The sequence below is a fragment of the Sus scrofa genome, chromosome 1 (assembly GCF_054392235.1).
Source record: "Sus scrofa isolate SSC_HxYL_T2T_F1_AM1 chromosome 1, Sscrofa_HxYL_maternal_Yorkshire_Landrace_v2.0, whole genome shotgun sequence".
Taxonomy (NCBI): Eukaryota; Metazoa; Chordata; class Mammalia; order Artiodactyla; family Suidae; genus Sus; species Sus scrofa.
The window spans coordinates 77,614,259-77,636,609 of record NC_139383.1 but is presented as its reverse complement, the minus strand read 5'-3'; the positions used below and the strand labels follow the sequence as shown (position 1 = coordinate 77,636,609).

At 42.4% G+C, this 22,351-nt stretch overlaps 2 protein-coding genes across 2 annotated transcripts in view; both read right to left on the bottom strand.

Moving 5' to 3' along the window:
- LOC102167874 (uncharacterized) overlaps positions 1 to 22,351 on the bottom strand; it is a 77,111-nt gene that overhangs the window by 12,960 nt on the left and 41,800 nt on the right. The gene's annotated exons all lie outside the window — the stretch shown is intronic.
- The window catches only part of LOC106508920 (uncharacterized), a 52,468-nt gene continuing 42,210 nt past the window's right edge, over positions 12,094 to 22,351 (bottom strand). Inside the window, exon 3 of the transcript XR_014807317.1 lies at positions 12,094 to 12,209. The gene's annotated coding sequence lies outside the window, so the exon portion shown is untranslated. The remainder of the gene's footprint in view (positions 12,210 to 22,351) is intronic.

Here is a 22,351-nt window from a genome sequence, read left to right as displayed (position 1 = left end):
AAGGAATAATATCCATTCATAATGTTGTGAGGATTTATGTACTCAATCAATATTAGGAATCATGATACCTAAGTTTTGAGTCTGGGCAACTATGGTAAAAAGTGATATTAACACAAACTGTGAAGTTGAAAGAATAAGATGATCTTGAGGAAAGATGCACTGTGGGTGTACTGAGTTATAAGCCCTGATCACCCCAAGTTTCTAATAACATATGCAGTTCAGGATTGTTATAGAGTTTGGGCTTGGATTTGGAGAACACTGGCCTGAATTTCCTAATGGCCCTGACGTTCTTTAAATAAAGAGGTTGAGATTGCACCTCAAATCCCAGATTCTTGAGTTTGAACTATACTAGGTACAAGTAAGAGGCCTCTGTGGAAGCACAGTGCTGGATCCAGGCTCTGTCTTGAGATGCAGCAACCCTGAGGGGATCAGGAATAAGGTGGGGTAGGGCAGATGAGTGGGCAAAAATGAATACCCAGCCATTCTCTGAAATGAACTCTGGAACTCTACTGTTGGGGCTTAAGACTTGTGTATCAAGCAAACTTCAAGGGGTACAAGGTCAAGAAAAGACTACTGGAGTTCCCGTTGTGGCGCAGTGGAAATGAATCCCACTGGGAACCATGAGGTTCCAGGTTCGATCCCTGGCCCTGCTCAGTGGGTTAAGGATCCGGCATTCCCATGATCTGTGGTATAGGTTGCAGACACGGCTGGGATCTGGCATTGCTGTGGCTGTGGTGTAGGCTGGCAGCTGTAGCTCTGATTTGACCCCTAGCCTGGGAACCTCCATATGCCACGGGTGCGGCCCTAAAAAGACACAAGATGAAAAGAAAAGACTACTGAACAGAAAACCAACTTTCTGTTTGATGGCAGTACCTAGGTCATCAGGAGATTTTGGGGGTGCCCACCAACTCTGTATGGGCACAGGTGGAAAAGCAACCTGAACAGCCAACAAGGCTGAGGAACATCCCGATCACCAGGAGCTACACGTCTGACCACCAGTGGTTCTCAACGTGTGGTTCCTGGACTAGTAGCTTCAGCATCACCTGGGAACTTGTTAGAAATGCAAATTCTTAGGTCCCATTCCAGACCTCCTCCCCGCATATCTGGGGGACACAGCCCAATAACCTATGTTTTCACAAGCATCTAGATGATTCTCTGATGTATATTAAAGTTTGAGAACTACTGAGACACACTGCTGAACTAAGAAATATCTTCCTAGCTAGAGGCATCCAGCCCCTAGTGCCCACTTTCCAAATTGTATCTCCCTTGATTCTCTCTGTTTACATATTTTCAGCGTTTTCTTTTTTAAACAAGACTGTGAGGTGGAGAAACGATAAACAAGAAGGTTCCATGGGTGCTGAGTCAAAGCAGACTTCTTTCACTCAACTTTATCCTTTCACTCAAAATCTAACAAGAGGGTTGCACAAAATATCCCTTTAAAGTTTTCCCACTTATTTTCATGTTCATTAGTAAGATACACTTCATTTTTCAGTCTTCTCTGCAGGACTGGGACAGGATCTAACTGGGCTTTAAAACCAATGTGAATTAAAGGAATTATGGATAATAAAACTAGCAGGTATAATTGAATACTTACTATGTTGCAGGCATTATGCTGTATTTCACATGGATTACTTAATCCTCAACCGTACACTTAACTTGTACTACCCCATTTGTACAGATGAGAACACTGAGGATCAATCAGGTTAACTGCCCAAGGTCAATTTCCATGAAAGGGCATATGTGTAGTTTGAGCCCAAGCAACTGACTCCAGCATCAAAGCTATGATCACTATGCCATTTGTCTGTAACATTAGAGTCACCAAGGAGCATTCCAAAACTGTTCGTGCCTGAGTCCCACCCCAGAGAATCTGATTTAATTGGTCTGGGTTGGGGCCCAGGCAGGGACTTTTTTTTATTTTTATTTTTTAAATTTTTATTTATTTTTTGTCTTTTTAGGGCCGCACCCGAGGCATATGGAGGTTCCCAGGCTAGGAGTCGAATCAGAGCTGTAACTGCCACCCTACACCACAGCCACAGCAACGTGGGATCCGAGCCAAGTCTTCGACCTATACCACAGCTCACGGCAACGCCAGATCCTTAACCCACTGAGCGAGGTCAGGGATTAAACCTGCAACCTCATGGTTCCTAGTCGGATTCGCTTCCACTGTGCCACAACAGGAACTCTGAAGGTTTTTTTTTTTAAAGCATGCAGATGATTCTACCACAGTCAGGTTGAAAACCCCAATATGTAACACAGTCTCTGTGCTTAAGTATAGCACACAAGTCAGCTGCTAGGAAGTGGTGGTGAATTCAAATCTGTATTGGTCTAGAGTTTGGTTCATTGCCTTCACCTTGATCACTACCACTTTCACTCCAGTACCACCTGACAATTTTCACAGAATATTTCAAGACACAAAAATAAAGGTTCCCAGTTAGCATATCTATGAAAGATGTTGCTTTCAAGAAATGTTTTCTTGGAGTTCCCGTCATGGCACAGTGGTTAAGGAATCCGACTAGGAACCATGAGGTTGTGGGTCAGTCCCTGGCCTTGCTCAGTAGGTTAGGGATCCGGCGTTGCCGTGAGCTGTGGTGTAGGTCACAGACTCAGCTTGGATCCCACATTGTTGTGGCTCTGGTGCAGGCCGGTGGCTACAGCTCCGATTTGACCCCGAGTCTGGGAACCTCCATGTGCCGCGGGAGCGGCCCTAGAAAAGGCAAAAAGACCAAAAAAAAAAAAAAAAAAGAAATATTTTCTTGATTTCTTAAGTCATCTAAAACTGTCTTTTTCTTCTCCTCCTCCTCTTTCTTCCTTTTCATTTTTAAAGGTTTGGCCTCTGGAAAACATTCCAAGTATAATGGCAAAACATCTAGTTTTCCTATGAGCTTATAAAATGAAGTGGTTCTTCAGAGTAAACAAAAGATCTTTTCATCTAAAATTTTAATTGACACCAATTCAGCTCCCTGGGAATTAGTTCCAATGTTTGGCTCAGGTTTCTGGCACTGAGCACTGGGCCCTGGCCTCAAGCCTGCACTCGGTCACCTTACATCTGCACCTCAGGGCTTCTCGCCAAGAAGCTGGTCTCATGGCAGCACTACCCTATGGCTTAACATCCGAATGTTGAGCCTTGATACCCAGCCTGACTGAAAGCAGGTCAAATGACTGCAACTCTGTTTAGCAAACAACTTAACAGGAGTCACCTGATGAACGATGGTAATACCTCTGACATTTCTGGAAGAAAAGAGAACCGATTTTCATTAGTTTGTCTAGGAACAGAGAAGGGTGTTTCTTAAAGTTTCATTTACAGCCAGAAATGTGTGGATTGATATAACCAACACATAAAAGGGGAAACATCTGTCACTTCTATTTGTAGCCATGTTTGTAGCAGCTCTTTCAGAAAGGAAGACTAGAGACCAGCTATCCTGGTCTGGGGGCTCTATAGTTGGGCTGTTCAAGATGGCTGTTCTCTCGCTCTCTCTACATCCCCTGCTCGACCTGGCCCTGCTTCATCCACATGACTATCCAATCCTCTTAATTACAGAGCTTAATTAGCCCTGGTAACTGATGAGCTCCTGGACGTAGATTCCCTCTATAAATGGCAGCCTCCTTCTCCCACAGGTAGTGAAGAGTGTAGCTATGTCCTGCCCACACGGTTGGGTGTGATCCAGGACCCTTTGTGGAAGATCCAGCTAGCCAATAAACCGTCGATGCCTCTGTTGCTCCCAGCTCTTTCTTCAGCTTCAGGCTGGGCAGTTACTAGGCTTGCAGGCCCATGGGGTGCAGCCCGAAAGGAGCAAGGCAGTGTCTGAAATTTGGTCTTCCCGCTAACCAGGTGGGTTTGGGCAGACAACTTAATCTCTTTGTGCCTCAGTTTCCTCATATATAAAATAAAGTTTGGGCTCATTAAATGAACTCTAAATCTGAGTCCTAAAATTGTATCACATGTATGAATATATATTTATAGTTCTTCTAATTTGGTGTAACCACTTGAAACTTCTTACCAGAGAAAATTTGAATTTGTAAAAATTGAGGTTGACATTAAAGAGGGAATTTAAGAACAAGGAATTGCAGAGTCTTCGCTGTAAGAAGCTAGATAGATAATATATTTCAGCTTCCTCATTTTATCTTCTCCCTCTTTGTCTTTTTCTTTCCTTTCTTCTATTTTCAACAAATATTTTATGAGTTCTGGAACACACCAGGCACTGAGGTAAGTGCTAGAGACCAAGACTGAGTCCTTAGCCTTAAAGAACTTCCAGGACAATAGACACAGACAAGGGAGCAGGTAATTAAAATAGAATGAGGAGATTTCCCATTGTGGCACAGCCAAAACGAAACCACCTAGTATCCAGGAGAATGTGGGTTTGATCCCTGGCCTCACTCAGTGGGTTAAGGATCCAGCATTGCCACGAGCTGTGGTGTAGGTCACAGAAGCAGATTGGATACCACATTGCTGTGGCTATGGTATAGGCCGGTAGCTGTAGCTCGGATTCAACCCCAGCCTGGGAACCTCCATATGCTGTCAAAATAAAATAAAACACAACGAAGTGAGTGCTACAACAGAGGTGGGCATAGGGTGCAAGGAAGGTTGATGCCAGTCTCAGGGTGGGGGAGGGGCAGGAGTTAGGGAAGGCTCCTGGAGAGAAGTCATCTAAACCGCAGCTGGCACGTGCCAGAGCTGGTGGAGGAACTGGAGCTCAAGGCCCCAACTTCCAAGTTACAGGCTTGGTTGAATGTAATGACATGAGGTAATGGTTTTGGGATTTGTGCTTTTGGCACAGGTGAAATATTACAGCGCCTGCCTTTGCTGCCACCACCTTAATGAAGACTCGGGCTCTTTCCTGGACTCTGGGTTCAGGGTCTCCCCTCTCTGGCTCCAGTATTTTCAGCAGCAACTCATCAACACAGTGCAACCGTTATCACAGGCCCGTCACCTGAGCAGCAGCACCACCAATCAACTCCAGGGATGAGGATCTTTCAGCTGCTGAGTGGTGTGGATGGAGGGCTCTGACCAGTTTAGGAAACAATCCAGGTTAGTGACCACTCAGTTACAGGACAGTTATAAGTCAGGATGCTTGTTTTCAAATATTTGAAGGGTTAGAAGAAGGGATTTGATCTCTTCTGTGTGGGTTGAAGGGGAAGAATAAGAACCAAATGAAGGTGTAAAAAGTACAGATGAATTTATCTTCCCTAAACAAGAAGAACTTGAGGCTGGTTGCACTGGTGGTAAGTTAATGAGTATCTTTACAGCAAAAGTATTTAAAACCAGGGCAAAATGACCCATTCGCTGGGATGTTACACAGGGGATTCATGCCTCTAAAATTTGATGTATAGAAGCCTAATCAAATTCTTCTAGCTTGAGTTCCCATCATGGCTCAGCGGAAACAAACTTGACTAGCATTCATGAGGACGCAGGTTTGATCCCTGGTCTCACTCAGTGGGTTAAGGATCCAGTGCTGCCATGTGCTATGGTGTATGTAGGTGGTGGACTCGGCTCAAACCCCACATTGCTGTGGCTGTGGTGTAGACCCCTAGCGTGGGAATTTCTACATGCCGTGGGTTTGGCCCTAAAAAGACAAAAAAAAAATTCTTCTAGCTCAGACTTCCTGTGATTCTGTACTGTCACCTCTGGCCCAGGCCAACTGAGCTCTAACTGTTGTAGTTTCTTATCTATGTTCCACAAAGTATTTACTCTCAGTTCTACTTCATTAGCATTTGCAAGCACATTATCTTCACATCTCTAAGCAAAGACAGACTTACTGTATTTGATATTTAAAAGGGCAATGTAGTGTTTTTTTCTCCACGTAAAGCATTAACATATTTACCTCTAGATAGAGAAACTGCTATATTTAGGTAAGAAGATGAGTGGTTTGGCGCATACCACACCACATCCCCAGTCTGGTGCATGTGTACTGCCTTGTTTCAGGTGTGCTTTGTCTGTGTACCTATATGCTATTTGTGCTAAGATCTATCCTCTTCCACACCCAAAGGAAGTGTAACCATTCTTCCCTTCCTTTCTTTCACTTTCATTTTTTAATTGTGGGAACTGTGCTGCTATTGCCTGAGTCTAAAGATACAGAGGGAGAGGAAGGAGAGCACAGACAGTGAAAATTGACATTACTGGCAGCTCTGACAGGTGCAATTTAGATTTTGTTAACCCCAAATTATTTTCAGAGAGCAGAGGTAAAAGATGATTTATATTGTTTTTTAAGGCAGACTTCTCTGTTGCCAACACAGTAAAATAAAACACATAATTTGTTTTTACCTGCTTTCAATGCATGGTGCATGTAATGTTATAAATCAGATATATTAAATAATATTTTGTTTTAAATTAGAATTTGGATAATATATTATCTGGGGCCTAAAATATGTACGTTTCAGAACCACGTTATAGCTTTTTCGAGAAGAGAAGACAAATGCAAGCCCATTTTCTAGGTGTTCAAAATCAAACAACATGAAAAGGACCAGTGAAGGGGTTCCCGTCGTGGCTCAATGGAAATGAATCTGACTGGTGACCATGAGGATGCAGGTTCGATCCCTGGCCTCGCTCAGTGAGTTAAGGTTCCGGCATTGCCATGAGCTTTGGTGTAAGTCACAGATGTGACTCAGATTCTGCATTGCTGTGGCTGTGGTGCAGGACGGCAACTGTAGCTCCAATTCCATCTCTAGCCTGGGAACCTCCATATGCTGTGGGTGTGGCCCTAAAAAGACCCCCCCCCCAAAAAAAAAAAAAAGGCTGGGGGAGAGAGAAAGAAAAAGACCACTCAAAATGAGCTGGCTCTTCTCTAAAAGCCAGAGCACATAAATTACTTTAATATATTATGCAATAGGAACATTCCCTGCACTAGCTCCTACAAGCTACCTCAGAGAGAAGCTTATGCTCAACTACACATTAGGGGGCTAAAAAAGTGTTCCAAAGCTGATGGTTATAACACTTATTGTGCACTGGAAGGGTGCTGGGAATGGCTCTGACAGTCCCTAAGCCTCTGAGCAAAGTTTCAGGAAAGGGCCTCTGAGAGCTGCTTGCAGTGCACAGGATGAATCAATCCCTTCTCCCAAGGTTATCCTGCGAGGGCTTCCCCTCAAAAGAGTCCTCATCATCTGGCTTCTGCCTGCAAATGCAAATTAGAGCTTTATAACTGTACTGATACGGTAGCACATGGAAAAAATAGCACAGAAAATGACAAACGGAACTGGCAGGGACAGCAGCAAGCAGCTCTATAGCAGCTGATAGATTATTTTTTCCCTCTTCCAGTTGTTTTTCATGGGATAAAAATTGTTTTCACTCGCGATTTTTTTTTTTTTTTTTTTTTTACTACAAAGAATGGTAAAAGCAAGGGGACACCAGGCAAAATCCCCCCAAATCACTGCAGGGACAGAGCCAGGACCTAAGTGGGACACTGGGCAGAGGAGGGCAGTGAGTCACTTTGAAAGGAATAAAAAAGACAACTGGGAGCAGAGGATAGGACAAAGTCTGCAAAGCCAGGGAGCAGATGACATAGAAGATTCTACAGCTGCTCCCTGCAGCTGCTCTACTAGTCTCCTCGGCTTCAGAGTAGAGGTGAATGTGTGCAGAGAAAGGCAAGAGGCAATGGGAAATATCTACCTTCCATTTCTAACCAACTGGAATCTAATCTTCACAAAGCGAATCCTGTTCTCATAAGGTGGTTTTAAGATTTCAAATACAGGCAAAATACTAACCAGCAAACTCTATGCGCTTCTTAGCTGAAAGCACAATTAGGTACACCCAAATTACTGAGGGCACACTGCAATTTCTAAGGACAAACTCGGAGCTGGAGCCTTGAACATTAGAAATGGTAGCAATTTAGTAACATGATAGTATATGGCCTTGCTCAATTGTTTCTGAATTTAAAATGCTTTGTCACATGTAACCTTAATTTTTATATGCTTTAGGCCACATAATGGCTTTAAGCCATTATTTCTTGTTTGATTTATTTATTTATTTATTTATTTATTTATTTATTGGCTATCCCACAGCATGTGGAAGTTCCCAGGCCGGGGACTGAACCCATGCCACAGCAGTAACCCGAGCCACAGTAGTAACATCAGATTCTTAACCACTAGGGCACCAGGGAACTCCCATTATTTCTTATTTTAAACTCAATACAAATAAGAGTGGTTGATCCCTCTACTCTGAAATAATTTCCAAGAACTCTGGACACTATTGAGCTCTACCATCCTGAAGAGTGGCTCTGGTTGATTTGAAATCCTATCCTGAGGAAATAAATACATAGTTGGGGAGGGGGAAGAGGAGAGGCAGGCCAACTCCCCCACCCCTTTGTTTCCTTCAGGATCCATAGGCATCCTAAATGGGAGGGTTTTCTCCTCCTTGATAGCAGAGAGCATGTAGGATCAGAAAAAGATGTTCTTCTGGAGTTCCCATTGTGGTTCAGTGGAAACTAATCTGACTAGTATCCATGAGGATGCAGGTTCGATCCCTGGGCTCACTCATTGGGTTAAGGATCTGGTGTTGCTGTAAGCTGTGGTGTAGGTCGCAGACATGGCTTTGATTTGGCATTGCTGTGGCTGTGGCTGTCGCATAGGCCAGCAGCTGTAGCTCTGATCCAACCCCTAGCCAGGGAACCTCCATATGCTGTGGGTGTGGCCCTAAAAAGACAAAAAAGAAAAAAAGAAAAAGATATTCTTCAAAAATGTCAGCAGCTGAGAGAAGTCACAAAAGAGGACTAGAGTGAACAGTACTGCATAGTTACTAGGCTGTTTTACAGATTAAAAAAAATCTAAAAATCTAAAATCTAAAATCTAAAATCTAAAATTTTTAGATCTAGGCTGTTTTACAGATTAAAAAAAATCTAAAAATCTAAAATCTAAAATCTAAAATTTTTAGATCTAAAATCTAAAATTTTTAGATTTTTAGGTTCATAAAATTTAGCAGTTTGTCTAATATAACATAGGGTCAGAGTCAAATAAAACCTGTGAGACTTCAAAACTTCTTTCTACGACAATAAGGCCTGGGGTTCTCAGAATTCTATAGGGCTCTTACCGCTAAAAGTTTACAAAATGTAGACAGAGAATGTGTATTTCATTGATTCAAAAAAGCTGAAGCCACTGCTCAGGCTACAACACCTTCACAGGGCAGTGGTACCCTCCTCCTGACTGTAGCCAGGCACTTAGAACCATGTGAGCTTGCTCCAAGGCCTCCAGCCAGGCCTGAGTCTGTGGAGTACTAGGGCTAGCAGGTGCATGATCTCCCAGCTCGATTAGGCATGGCACAAAGCTGGAAGGACAGCGATTCACGGAGTATGATGTAGTTGGAGCAGCCTTAAGGATAACAAACATGCCACCAGATGCAAAAGCACTTAGTTTGGTTGAGATGTGTTCTTACCAAGGTGCTTAGAGAACGGAGATAATTTCAATGAGCAATTCAACTAACAGAATAATAATGATTTCCAGTATGAAGCCATGTTCATTGCCTGACACCACCGTGTCTAAATCTAAGACTCTCCCAAATCCGTCTCTTCCAGAGGTCTCTTCATTGTTCCCACTTGCTTCCCTCACTCCTGCCTTCAGGCCCCAGCTGCTATTGAGTCCTCTGTCTAACATGCCTTCATTTCCCCCCGTCCAGCAAATCCTACCCCATCTTTCAAGGCCCATCTCAATACCCAACTTTCCTCCACTGAGTTTACCTTGATAACTAGTAGCAGTGGCCTCTAAAATCCTGAACAGGAGTTACCGTAGTGGTGCAGTGGAACCGAATCCGACTAGGAAACATGAGGTTTCGGGTTCCATCCCTGGCCTTGCTCAGTGGGTTAAGGATCCAGTGGCATTGCCGTGAGCTGTGGTATAGGTCACAGACGTGGCTCAGATCCTGCATTGCTGTGGCTGTGGTGTAGGCAGGCGGCTGTAGCTCTGATTAGACCCCTAGCCTGAGAACCTTCATATGCCATGAATGCGGCCCTAAAAAGCAAAAAATAAAATAAAATCCTCGAGAGCCATAACAGTATCTCCACTCTTCACTTTCACACTTTTATTTTTATTTATTTATTTTTTTGCATCCCGTGGCATATGGAGGTTCCCAGGCTAGGGGTCGAATCAGAGCTATAGCCACCGGCCTATGCCAGAGCCACAGCAACTTGGGATCCGAGCTGCATCTGCAACCTACACCACAGCTCACAGCAATGCTGCTAACAGCTCACAGCAATGCCGGATCCTTAACCCACTGAGCAAGGGCAGGGATCGAACCCGCAACCTCATGGTTCCTAGTCGGATTTGTTAACCACTGCGCCACGACGGGAACTCCCACTTTCACATATGATTACATTCAGCTTAGAATCTGACTGCAAGGTCTTTATAAACTCTCATTATTTCATCTTTGTAAATCCCTCCAGTCACCAAACTGTAAGCATCTTGAAGGCAGGGGCTCTCTTGGCACAGTAAAATAACTGGCAAAGAGAGTACCACAGCCATGATTCCTAACCCCTAATCTATTCTTTTGTTCACTTTGGATTTAAACCAGATGTGAGCTGAGGAATGCTGTCCTTTGAGACTCAACTAAATTGGCTCAAATCCCAATCCTTTGTGCAGTGGGAGCCCTACATTCCTTCCTGCTGGAGGGGTTCTCGAGGGGATGGGGTGGTTTACAATTTCTTTGCCTAGCCACCTCTAGCTCCAGGTTCTTGCTTCTGGAGACTTAAAGACTTTAGTGGCTCGAAGAAGCTACTAAAGCCACAAAAGACCAACATTTCCAAACATGGAAATCAGCCTTTTTTTTTTTTTTTTTTTTTTTTTGCCTTTCTAGGGCTGCACCCACAGCAAATGGAGGTTCCAAGGCTAGGGGCTGAATCAGAGCTATAGCTGTAGGCCTACACCACAACCACAGCAATGCTGGATAAGAGCCGAATCCATGACCCACACCACAGCTCTTGGCAACACCGGATCCTTAACCCACTGACCCAGGCCACGGATCCGACCCATGTCCTCATGGATACTAGTCAGATTTGTTAACAGCTGAGCCACAGCAGGAACTCCTCATCTCCTTTTTTTTTTTGCTTCAGTAAAATGGACTGAAGCAGGAATGATGCCTGCTGAAGAGAAAAATCAGAATCGAGACATGTCTTCAAAGAGTAATACTTTATTGTGGGTTCTATTTGCCTTTGAAGATTTAGAAGAAAAATACTCTGTATTAATTAACTCTTCAATACACAGAATAGAATGCTAGAAATTACAATTTTTCTTTGCCATTTTCTATGACTGATTTATTACTTGCACGGTAACAAAGAAATAAATGAAATCTGCTTCATTATTTTTCATGTATGACAGACTAGTAACTGCTAATTAAACACATACTGACTTTTGATGTTAACCATAATTTTTCCTCAAATAGATAGTATTACATTTTTTGTCTCTTTGGTCCAAATAGGATGTTTCATGTTGAAAGAGGCGTGTAATGTAGTGGATTAATACAGACTCTAGTGTCAGACTGCGGATTGAAATCCTATCCTGATACTTACTAACTAGTAAAGTAGTGACCTGATGAACTCCTTAACCTCTCAGTAACAAATGTGGACAATAATAGTACCTAGTTTAAAGGATTAAATAATATGTGTAAAGTGTTTTGAACAGTGGTTGACACATAGCAAAGACTTTGGGGAGGTAATTTCCTTTTTATTTGGTATCGCATGGTTCATGCTATATACCCATTGTTAAGGGCTAAACTGCGTCCCCTCAAATTCATATGTTGAAGCCCTAAACCCCAAAGACCTCAGAATGTGACTGGATTTAGAGGCAGGGCCTTTAAAAGGGGAATTAAGTTAAAAGGGGGTATTAATCCAAAATGACTCATATCCTTCTAAGAAGAGGAGATTAGGACACGGATAGAGGAATGGCCATGTGAGGACACAGAGCAGGCATGTGCAACCCAGAGGGAGGCCTGTGAAGAAGCCAGATCTGCCCAACACCTTGATTTCTAGCCCCCAGAGAGAATAATCTTCTGTTGCTTAAGCCACCTAGTCTGTGGTATTTTTGTATGGCAGCCCTAACAACTAATACATGTGTCAAAATTAAATCTGGTAAAAAGACATTTAAATATGATGATAAACTAATGGTTTGTCATTCCATGTCTCAAAGCATTTCTTTAAAGAAGTTTTGATTTTTGTGAAGCTGAAATCATAATGGTTAAGACCACTCAAGTCTTGGTTCTGTCATTTTCCAGCCAGGTACCTTCAGGCAAACAAAGCCTAAAAACATAAATAAGGACTGTTTAAGCTCCAGTACTTCACCAGTGTGTCGTCAGGACTAAAGGAGATAACATGTACCACAGTGCTTGGCATATAATAACATTAATAAAATTCTGTCTAGCTATCTATCCAAATGTCTGCTGACAGTGGTGCAGAGGGAAGAGGGGAAAACGTTTTCTTAGCATCTGATACTTTTTGCTTAAAAAAAAAAAAAAAAAAAAAAAACAGTTCTTGTGATGCAGTGGGTTAAGAATCCAACTGCAACAGCTTGGGTTTGATTCCTTGCCTGGTACAGTGGGCTAAAGAGTCCTGTGTTGCTGCAGCTGCAGTATGGGTCACAGCTGTGTCTCAGATTCAGACCCTGGCCTGGGAATTTCCATGTGCTGTGGGTGCAGCCATAAAAAAAACAACACAAAACCAAAAAACAGGTAAGAAAGTTGAGGTCTATAGCAGTCAAGTGATTTCTCCAAGATCATAGAGAATATGATGGAGCTGGGATTCACAGACAGGTGAATGTATCTGACTCCAAGATATATTCTCTTCCCATTGTACCACATTACCTCTTCCATTAATTTTCCTAGATTCTAGTGTGTTGTTCCCTGGACCCTCTAGCGTGTGTGTGTGTGTGTGTGTGTGTGTGTACTCAATGCATGGGGCCAGAGCACTAGGAAATTAAATATCTTTTTTTTTTTTGTCCTTTCTAGGGCCACGCCCACAGCATATAGTAGTTCCCAGGCTAGGGGTCCAGTCAGAGCTGTAGCTGCTGGCCTATGTCACTGCCACAGCAATGCAGGATCTGAGCCATGTCTGTGACCTACACCACAGCTCACGGCAACAACGCCGGATCCTTAACCCACTGAGCGAGGCCAGAGATCAAACCCGCAACCTCATGGTTCCCAGTCGGATACGTTTCCGCTGCGCCACAATGGGAACCCCTAAATATCATTTTCAAAGGGTCTTCTCATATATCAAATAACTAAAAAAATAAAATCCAACGTTCTGTTAGAAGTAATTCTAGCTTTGGTTATTCTACTGCCCTGTTATAGAGACAGAAGTGATTTATATTCTCACATTGCAGTGTCCTGATTTGAACCAACAGACTATGATTTCTTAAGGATTATAACTTATGCTGCTGTTGGACCAACCCCAATATCTAATTTTAGCACAAAACTTGCTCTGGCAATATTTAATCCTAGTTAAATAAGTAAAGTGTGTTGTTCTCAATTGCTAAATGATAGCTCTCCATTTCATTTTGTAAGTTTTCCATACCTCTAGTTGGGGAATCATGGTCCAGCTACCAATGGAGTTATTTTAAGATATTCACCAAGGCATTTTTCCAACTAGTTTCTTTAGCAAAACAAACAAAATCATAAGGTAATCATTTTTGAATCATTTGGTTTTTTACTAAATTACCTCCCAGAAAATACTTGATTCCATCATGTGAGCAGTTAACTCACATTTTTGTTAAAAATAGGCTAGCTCTTAAACATACCATGCAGTACCACTTTTTAAATGCTACAACGTGAATGGCTAGGTTTCTACTACTTCAATTAAGAACAGAAAACCAATGCTGGGTGATGGGACTGTTTTTCTAGGTAGAGCTACAATGGCGAGGTAGGCAACTTTGCTCTAGAAAGTATTTGTGCTACTTCACTAGTTTTGTACTATGATAGAAGCTTGGTCTGCCTGCTATTTAGATACTTGGGTTTGAAATGTGAAAACCCCTATATTCAAAAACTCTTTAATCCAGTAGAAATAGTTTAAATGCTGACTATAAATTATAGTGAAGGTCTGCAAGACAAAGATTGGATTGTTATTGTCGAGAGAATGGAAGATCAAAAGACTGAAATCGTTTTTTAAAAATCTATCTTTACACGTAAAAGAATACAGGAGAAGTTCCCATTGTGGTGCAGTGGGTTAAAAATCTGACTGCACAGAATGGCCATCATTAATAAATCCACAAATAACAACTGCTGGAGGGGCTGTGGAGAAAAGGGAACCCTCCTGCACTGTTGGTGGGAATGTAAACTGGTACAGCCACTATGGAGAACAGTTTGGAGATACCTTAGAAATCTATACATAGAACTTCCGTATGACCCCGCAATCCCACTCTTGAGCATCTATCCAGACAAAACTCTACTTAAAAGAGACACATGCACCCGCATGTTCATTGCAGCACTATTCACAATAGCCAGGACATGGAAACAACCCAAATGTCCATCGACAGATGACTGGATTCGGAAGATGTGGTATATATACACAATGGAATACTACTCAGCCATTAAAAAAGAATGACATAATGCCATTTGCAGCAACATGGATGGAACTAGAGACTCTCATACTGAGTGAAATGAGCCAGAAAGACAAAGACAAATACCATATGATATCACTTAGAACTGGAATCTAATATCCAGCACAAATGAACATCTCCTCAGAAAAGAAAATCATGGACTTGGAGAAGAGCCTTGTGGCTGCCTGATGGGAGGGGGAGGGAGTGGGAGGGATGGGGAGTTTGGGCTTATCAGACACAACTCAGAATAGATTTACAAGGAGATCCTGCTGAGTAGCATTGAGAACTTTGTCTAGATACTCATGTTGCAACAGAACAAAGGGTGGGGGAAAAATGTAATTGTAATGTATACATGTAAGGATAACCTGACCCCCTTGCTGTACAGTGGGGAAAAAAAAAATCTGACTGCAGTGGCTCTGGTCACTGTGGAGGTATGGGTTCAATCCCCGGCCTGGCGGGGTGGGTTAAAGGATTCTGTGTTACCACAGCCGTGGTAGAGGTCACAGCTGTGGCTCAGATAAAATCCTTGGCCCGGGAATCTCCATATGCCACAGGTATGGCCTTAAAGGAAAAGAAAAGAATATAGATAGCATTGTTTGAGGCAAACAAGGAAGTGGAAAGACGTATCCTGCTCCTTTTGCCCAAATTTCAAGAGTAGTTAACTATGTGGGAGGGCTCCAAAGTTATGTCAAAGGGTCTGAAAATCTACCTGTTCTCCAGTAACAGTCTGAGGGTTGCCTGAGAAAGAGACTGGACACCCCTGCTCCAGCCTCTCTTTGATTTTCTTCCTTCTGTATCCAGGAAGGGATGAATGAGAAAAAGAGAGTAGCTAGAAGTGGAGATGATGGTAAAGCACTATTTGATAGGATTTTCATCACCAAAAAGAAGTAGAATGGAGCAAAGTTAGGATGCTCTTCCTCCTTTGTTCCATGTTAACTCAAGTACTGAGTTACGGTGCCCCTCGAAGAATGGAGCCACTACATGAGACAGTGACTATTCATCTGAATTTCTGTGATTTGAGGTCCCTCAAAATGACTGGAGGGGTTGGGAGGGTTTCTAAACAAAGCAGGCTGCTAAATTACGTTATTTTCTAAACGTCCATATCAAATTGAAAAAAGAATCAGGATTTCTAGTCAGGTGGCACAGTGAGTTCATGCTTCAATTTATCTTTTATGCTCTAAACATGTCTACATAATGGCAGATAAAGCAGAAAAAGAAAAAACCTAAAGGTCCTTACTGGGCTCAAAAAAACAAGATAAACATCTTGTGCACTAGCAACACAACAGAAATGCACAGCAGTGAGCTGGCCTAAAGCTGTAGCTATCCAGGTCTGGGTCTTGAAGCAGTTGGTGGCAACTGGAAATTTAGCTCTGGTGGGATACCAAGGATAAAACGCTTTACTCAAGATAGAGACCAAAGTCAGCACTTTGGTCTGAAAGCACCAGTTTTGAGAGCCAGGCACTGGGGTAGATCAAGCACCCTGGTGTTCTCACGACACTCCCTGCTTTACCACTAACAGTCTTGAACTTCAGAAAATCCCTTAGATCCAGGTGAACAGCAATGATTAGTATCTTGACTTTTCCCAGCCCCAGGAAAGGAGGCTGAATAAAACCACTGCCAATATACTGCCTGGAGCTGTGGGTTTATCAGAAGTAGTGGACCTAGAAGAGCAAAAGGTCAAAAGAAAAACATCATTTCAATAAATGAACTGAGATAGCAGCTGGCTCAGTTACTGGATTAGTCATATTCCTAACATTAGTAAGGAGCAGGAGCCCTCTGAAGCCATGTTAATTAAGATCTTGTTCTAGACTGAGGCATGAAATGGGGATAAGGGCAGATGAAAATATTCATTAAATTAGAGGAGTAAGAACAAATAAAAAATCTCTCCCACTCAAAGTGATTGTGTGATTCAAAGTTCCAAAACATATAAAGAAGTTAATGCTGGAGTTCCCGTCATGGCGCAGTGGTTAACGAATCCGACTAGGAACCATGAGGTTGCGGGTTCGATCCCTGCCCTTGCTCAGTGGGTTAACGATCCGGCGTTGCCGTGAGCTGTGGTGTAGGTTGCAGACGCGGCTCGGATCCCGCGTTGCTGTGGCTCTGGCGTAGGCCGGTGGCTACAGCTTCGATTCAACCCCTAGCCTGGGAACCTCCATATGCCGCGGGAGCGGCCCAAGAAATAGCAACAACAACAACAACAAAAAAAAAAAGACAAAAAAAAAAAAAAAAAAAAAAAAAAAAAAAAAAAAAAAAGAAGTTAATGCTAAAAAAAAAAAAAAACCAGTTGTGCCAGTGATGGAGTAACTGGTACCAGACTAGATCTCCTGCCTTAAAAATTATAAAAATAAAGAAATATAAAACAACCATTTTCAGAAGTTGAACAATAGGCCATATGGAACTCTGTTCCCTGGGAAGAGAAAACAAATGAGTTGACTGCACAAATGCCCCAGCTTTCTGCCTGAGGTTCTCTGAGAATTGACATACAAAGGAGAAGTCAGGCAGAGCTGGTGTTTTGCTGTGTCTGAGATTGGAACTCATGAACTAACTGCAATTTGAGAGAGTACCAGAGAGGAGAAAGCTGTCCAGAGATAGAATTTCAGAAATCTGCATGAGGGTCATCTTGAGTGTTTGGTTGCACACTAAGATGCACATGCATAAGACAGGACCCCATACGGCCAGGAAAAGCAACTCCTGGGAGGAGGACAACTCTCAGAGAAAGAACTGGAGATCTGAGCCTAAAGCTACCCTTTCATAGGATGGAAAGCATTTGAGTTCCAACCAGTAGTGAGACCTCTTGAACATGTGGGTGCCAAGGGACAATGCTCCATGGCATTTTTCCATGTCTTGTGATTTTGTCCTAGATTACCTTTCCAAGGATGTTTGTATATGTAAACCTTTTGATGTTTTAGTGTTGCTCTCCAGGACAAAGGGCAAATTTGCTTCCTGACCAGCATGATAAAGAGAATGGTTCCTTCCAGGGCAAAACTTAGATTTGAGTGGTTTCCTAAACTCAGGGTGCCCATTGTGTGTGTAACATGCATTTGAATCCACTCTGTGATGCTGCCATGAGGTTCAGGGAATAAGGGAAACCAATGAGAATATGAAGCTTAGGATGCCTGCTGTGCTGTAATAAAGTCCTTTGTCTCCGACCTAGGACTCTCATGTCTTCTGCCAGCATGTAGGCTACTGTTGAGGGCTTACAAATAGGTTAAAATCTCAGATCTGAATGGTTCCTGATTGACAGCATTTAATAGAGACTTCAGAAAGGCCGTACTATAAATGCACAGCTAAATGTAGCCCTAGAGTAAAGAATTCTTTAAAACAAGGTTGGCAAATTTCCACAGGACAAATCCAACCGGTTTTATTTATTTATTTATTTTTTTAATTGTTATTTCCCAATACAGTTTTTTTTCCTACTGCATAGCTTGGTGACCCACTTATACATACATGTACACATTTTTTTTCTCACATTATCATGCTCCATCATAAGTGACTAGACATAGTTCCTAGTGCTACACAGCAGGATCTCATTGCTAATCCATTCCAGAGGCAATGGTTTGCATCTATTAACCACAAGCTCCCAATCCACCCCAATTTTGTTGTTGTTGTTGTTGTTGTCTTTTTTTTTTGCCTTTTCTAGGGGCGCACCAGCAGCATATGGAGGTTCCCAGGCTAGGGGTCTAATCAGAGCTGTAGCCACCGGCCTATGCCAGAGCCACAGCAACTCAGGATCAGAGTTGCATCTGCAACCTACACCACAGCTCACAGCAACGCTGGATCCTTAACCCACTGAGCGAGGCCAGGGATTGAACCTGCAACCTCGTAGTTCCTAGTTGGATTCATTAACCACTGAGCCACGACGGGAACTCCACCCCAGTTGGTTTTAAATGCCTTTTGAGAAAAGAATGTGTGGGTTTCTTTGTTTGTTTGTTTGTTTAACATATTTATAGGATTATAGGAGACGGACTAAGATGGTGGAATAGAAGGGCTGGAGCTCAACTTCTCTCCTAAAAACAACAAAATTCACAACTAAAGACTGAGCACTCTTCACCCAAATGGACTGGAAACCTTAAAAAAGATATCCTACTCCAGAAGAAAAAGAGGAGGACACATCAAGAGGTAGGAGGGGCGATTCTGCGATATAAACAACCCCATACCTCCTGGGTGGGAAGCACCATAGACTGGAAACTAACTGGTTCACAGAGACTCACCTACAGGAGTGAGAGTTCTGAGCCCCATATCAAACTCTCATGTGTGGGGATCTGGCACGGGGTGAAAGAGCCACGGAGCATCTGGCATTGAAGGCCAGTGGGGCTTGTGTGCAGGAGCTCCATGGGACTGGGGTAAATGGAGACCCCATTCTTAAAAGGCGCACATGGACTTTCACGTGCACTAGGTCCCAGGGCAAAGCAAAGTCTCCATGGGAATCTGGGTCAAACCTGACCGCAGTTCTTGGAGGACATCCTGGGAAAACAGGGGTGAATGTGGCTTGTTGTGAGGGAAGGACATTGAAAGCAAAGCTCTCAGGAATATTCAGCAGCCGTGCCTTTCTCTGGAGGTGGCCATTTTGGGAAAATCTGGCCCCACCCGTCAGTCAGTGCTGAGAAGCCCCAGGGCAAACAACCCAGGTGGGATCACAGCCCTGCCCCTCAGTAAACAGGCTACCTAAAGACCCCTTAGGCACACAGCTGCCTCTAATCCCATCTAGAGACTAAGCCCCACCAACCAGAGGGATTAGAATCGGCTCCACCTACCAGTGGGCAGGCACCAGCCCCTCCCATCAGGAAGTCTACAGCAAGCCCCCATACCAACTTCAGCCACAGGGGGGCAGACATCAGAAGTAAGAGAGGCTACAACTCTATTATCTGTAAAAAGGCCACCACACCAACATCCTATAAAAATAAAAAGACAGAGAACTATAACTCAGATGAGGGAGAAAGGAAAAACCCCAGAAAATCTGCTGAGCAATGAGGAGATTCTTAGCCTCCAGGAAAAAGACTTTAGACTGTGGATGCTGAAGATGATGCAAGACATTGGAAATAAACGGGAGGAAAAGATGGATAACTTACAGGAAACACTGACCAAAGAGATTCAAGATACAAAACTTAAGAAGAGATGCAAAATACAATAACTGAAATAAAAAATTCGCTAGCAGCAGCCAACAGCAGAATACAGGAGGCAGAAGAACGAATAAGCAAGGTGGAGGACAGATTAGTGGAAATTACAGATGGAGAACAGAAAAGAGAAAAAAGACTGAAAAGAAATGAAGAGAGTCTCAGAGAACTCTGGGTCAATGTTAAATGCACCAACATCCATATCATAGGGGTGCCAGAAGGAGAAGAGAGAGAGAAGGGGACAGAAAAAAATATTCCAAGAGATAATAGCCAAAAACTTCCCTAACATGGGGAAGGAATCACTCACTCAAATCCAGGAAGCACAACGAGTACCATATAAAATAAACCCAAGAAGGAACACCCCAAGACACATATTAGTCCAAATGACCAAAATTAAAGACAAAGAGAAAATCATGAAAGCAGCTAGGGAAAAGAAACAAGTAAAATCAAGGGAACCCCAAAAAGGTTATCAGCAGATTTTTCAACAGAAAATCTTCAGGCCAGAAGGGAGTGCCATGATATACTTAACGTGATGAAAGGAAAAAATCTCCAACCAAGATTACTCTACCCAGCAAGGCTCTCATTCAGATTTAAAGAGAAATCAAAACCTTCACAGATAAGCAAAAGCTGAGAGAATTCAGCAACACTAAACCAGCCTTACAACAAATACTAAAGGAACTTCTATAGGCAGAAAAGAACAAGAAAAGAAGGAAAGGAAAAAGAGCAGCAAAAACAAATCCAAAGCAATTAAGAAAATGGCAATAAGAACATACATATTAATAATTACCTTAAATGTGAATGGACTAAACGCCCCAACCAAAAGATGTAGACTGGCTGAATGGATACAAAAACAAGACCCATATATATGCTGTCTTCAAGAGACCCACTTCACTTCTAGGGACACATACAAATTGAAAGTGAGAGGATGGAAGAAAATATTTCATGCAAATGGGGATCAAAAGAAAGCTGGAGTAGCAATATTCATATCAGACAAAATAGACTTTAAAATGAAGAATATTTTAAGGGACAAAGAAGGACATTACATAATGATCAAAGAATCAATCCAAGAAGATGATATAACAATTTTAAATATCTACGCACCCAACACAGGTTCACCACAATATATAAGGCAACGGCTAACAACCTTAAAAGGAGAAATCGACAATAACAAACATCCCACTTACAGCAATGGACAGATCAACCAGACAGAAAATCAATAAAGAAACACAGGCCCTGAATGAAGCATTAAACCAGATAGACTTAATAGATATTTATAGGACATTTTATCCAAAAGCAACAGAATTCACATTCTTCTCAAGTGCACATGGAACATTCTCTAAGACTGATCACATCATGGGCTACAAATCAAACCTCAGTAACTTTAAGAAAATTGAAATCATATCAAGAACCATTTCTGACCACAACACTATATGACTGGAAATCAACAACAAGAAAAAAACTGCAAAAAACACAAACACATGGAGACTAAACAACATGCTACTAAACAACTTATGGATGACTGAAGAAATCAAAGAGGAAATTTAAAAATACCTAGAAGCAAATGACAACAAAGATACGACACTCCAAAACCTATGGGATGCAGCAAAAGCCGTTCTAAGAGGAAAGTTTATAGCAATACAAGCCCACCTCAGGAAACAAGAAAAAGCCCAAATAAACAAGCTAACTTTACATCTAAAGCAGCTCAAGAGAGAAGAGCAGACAAGACCTAAAGTTAGTAAATGGAAAGAAATCATAAAGATCAGAGCAGAAATCAATGAAATAGAAACAAAGAAAACCATAGAAAAGATCAATGAAATGAAAAGCTGGTTCTTTGAAAAGATCAACAAAATTGATAAACCCCTAGCCAGACTTATCAAGCAAAAAAGAGAGAGGACTCAAATCAATAAAATGGGAAATGAAAAAGAAGTAACAACATACATCACAGAAATACAAAGGATCACAAGAGACTACTACATGCAACTATATGCCAATAAAATGGGAAACCTAGAAGAAATGGACAAATTCTTAGAAAAGTACAATCTTCCTAGACTAAACCAAGATGAAATAGAAAAGATGAATGGACCCATCATAAGAACTGAAATTGAAACTGTGATTAAAAAACTTCCAACATGCGGAGTTCCCGTCGTGGCGCAGTGGTTAACAAATCCGACTAGGAACCATGAGGTTGCGGGTTCGGTCCCTGCCCTTGCTCAGTGGGTTAACGATCCGGCGTTGCCGTGAGCTGTGGTGTAGGTTGCAGACGCGGCTCGGATCCCGCGTTGCTGTGGCTCTGGCGTAGGCCAGTGGCTACAGCTCTGATTCGACCCCTAGCCTGGGAACCTCCATATGCCGCGGGAGTGGCCCAAGAAATAGCAACAACAACAACAACAACAACAACAAAAAAAAAAAGACAAAAAGACAAAAGACAAAAAAAAAAAACTTCCAACATGCAAAAAAGTCCAGGACCAGATGGCTTCACAGGCGAATTTTATCAAACATTTAGAGAAGAGTTAACACCTATCCTCTGAAACTATTTCAAAAAATTGCAGAGGAAGGGATTCTCCAAAACTCATTCTATGAGGTCACCATCACCTTGATACCAAAACCAGACAAAGATACCACAAAAAAAGAAAACTACAGGCCAATTTCACTGATGAACATCAATGTAAAAATCCTCAACAAAATGCTAGCAAACCGCATCCAACAATACATTAAAAGGATTATACATCATGATCAAG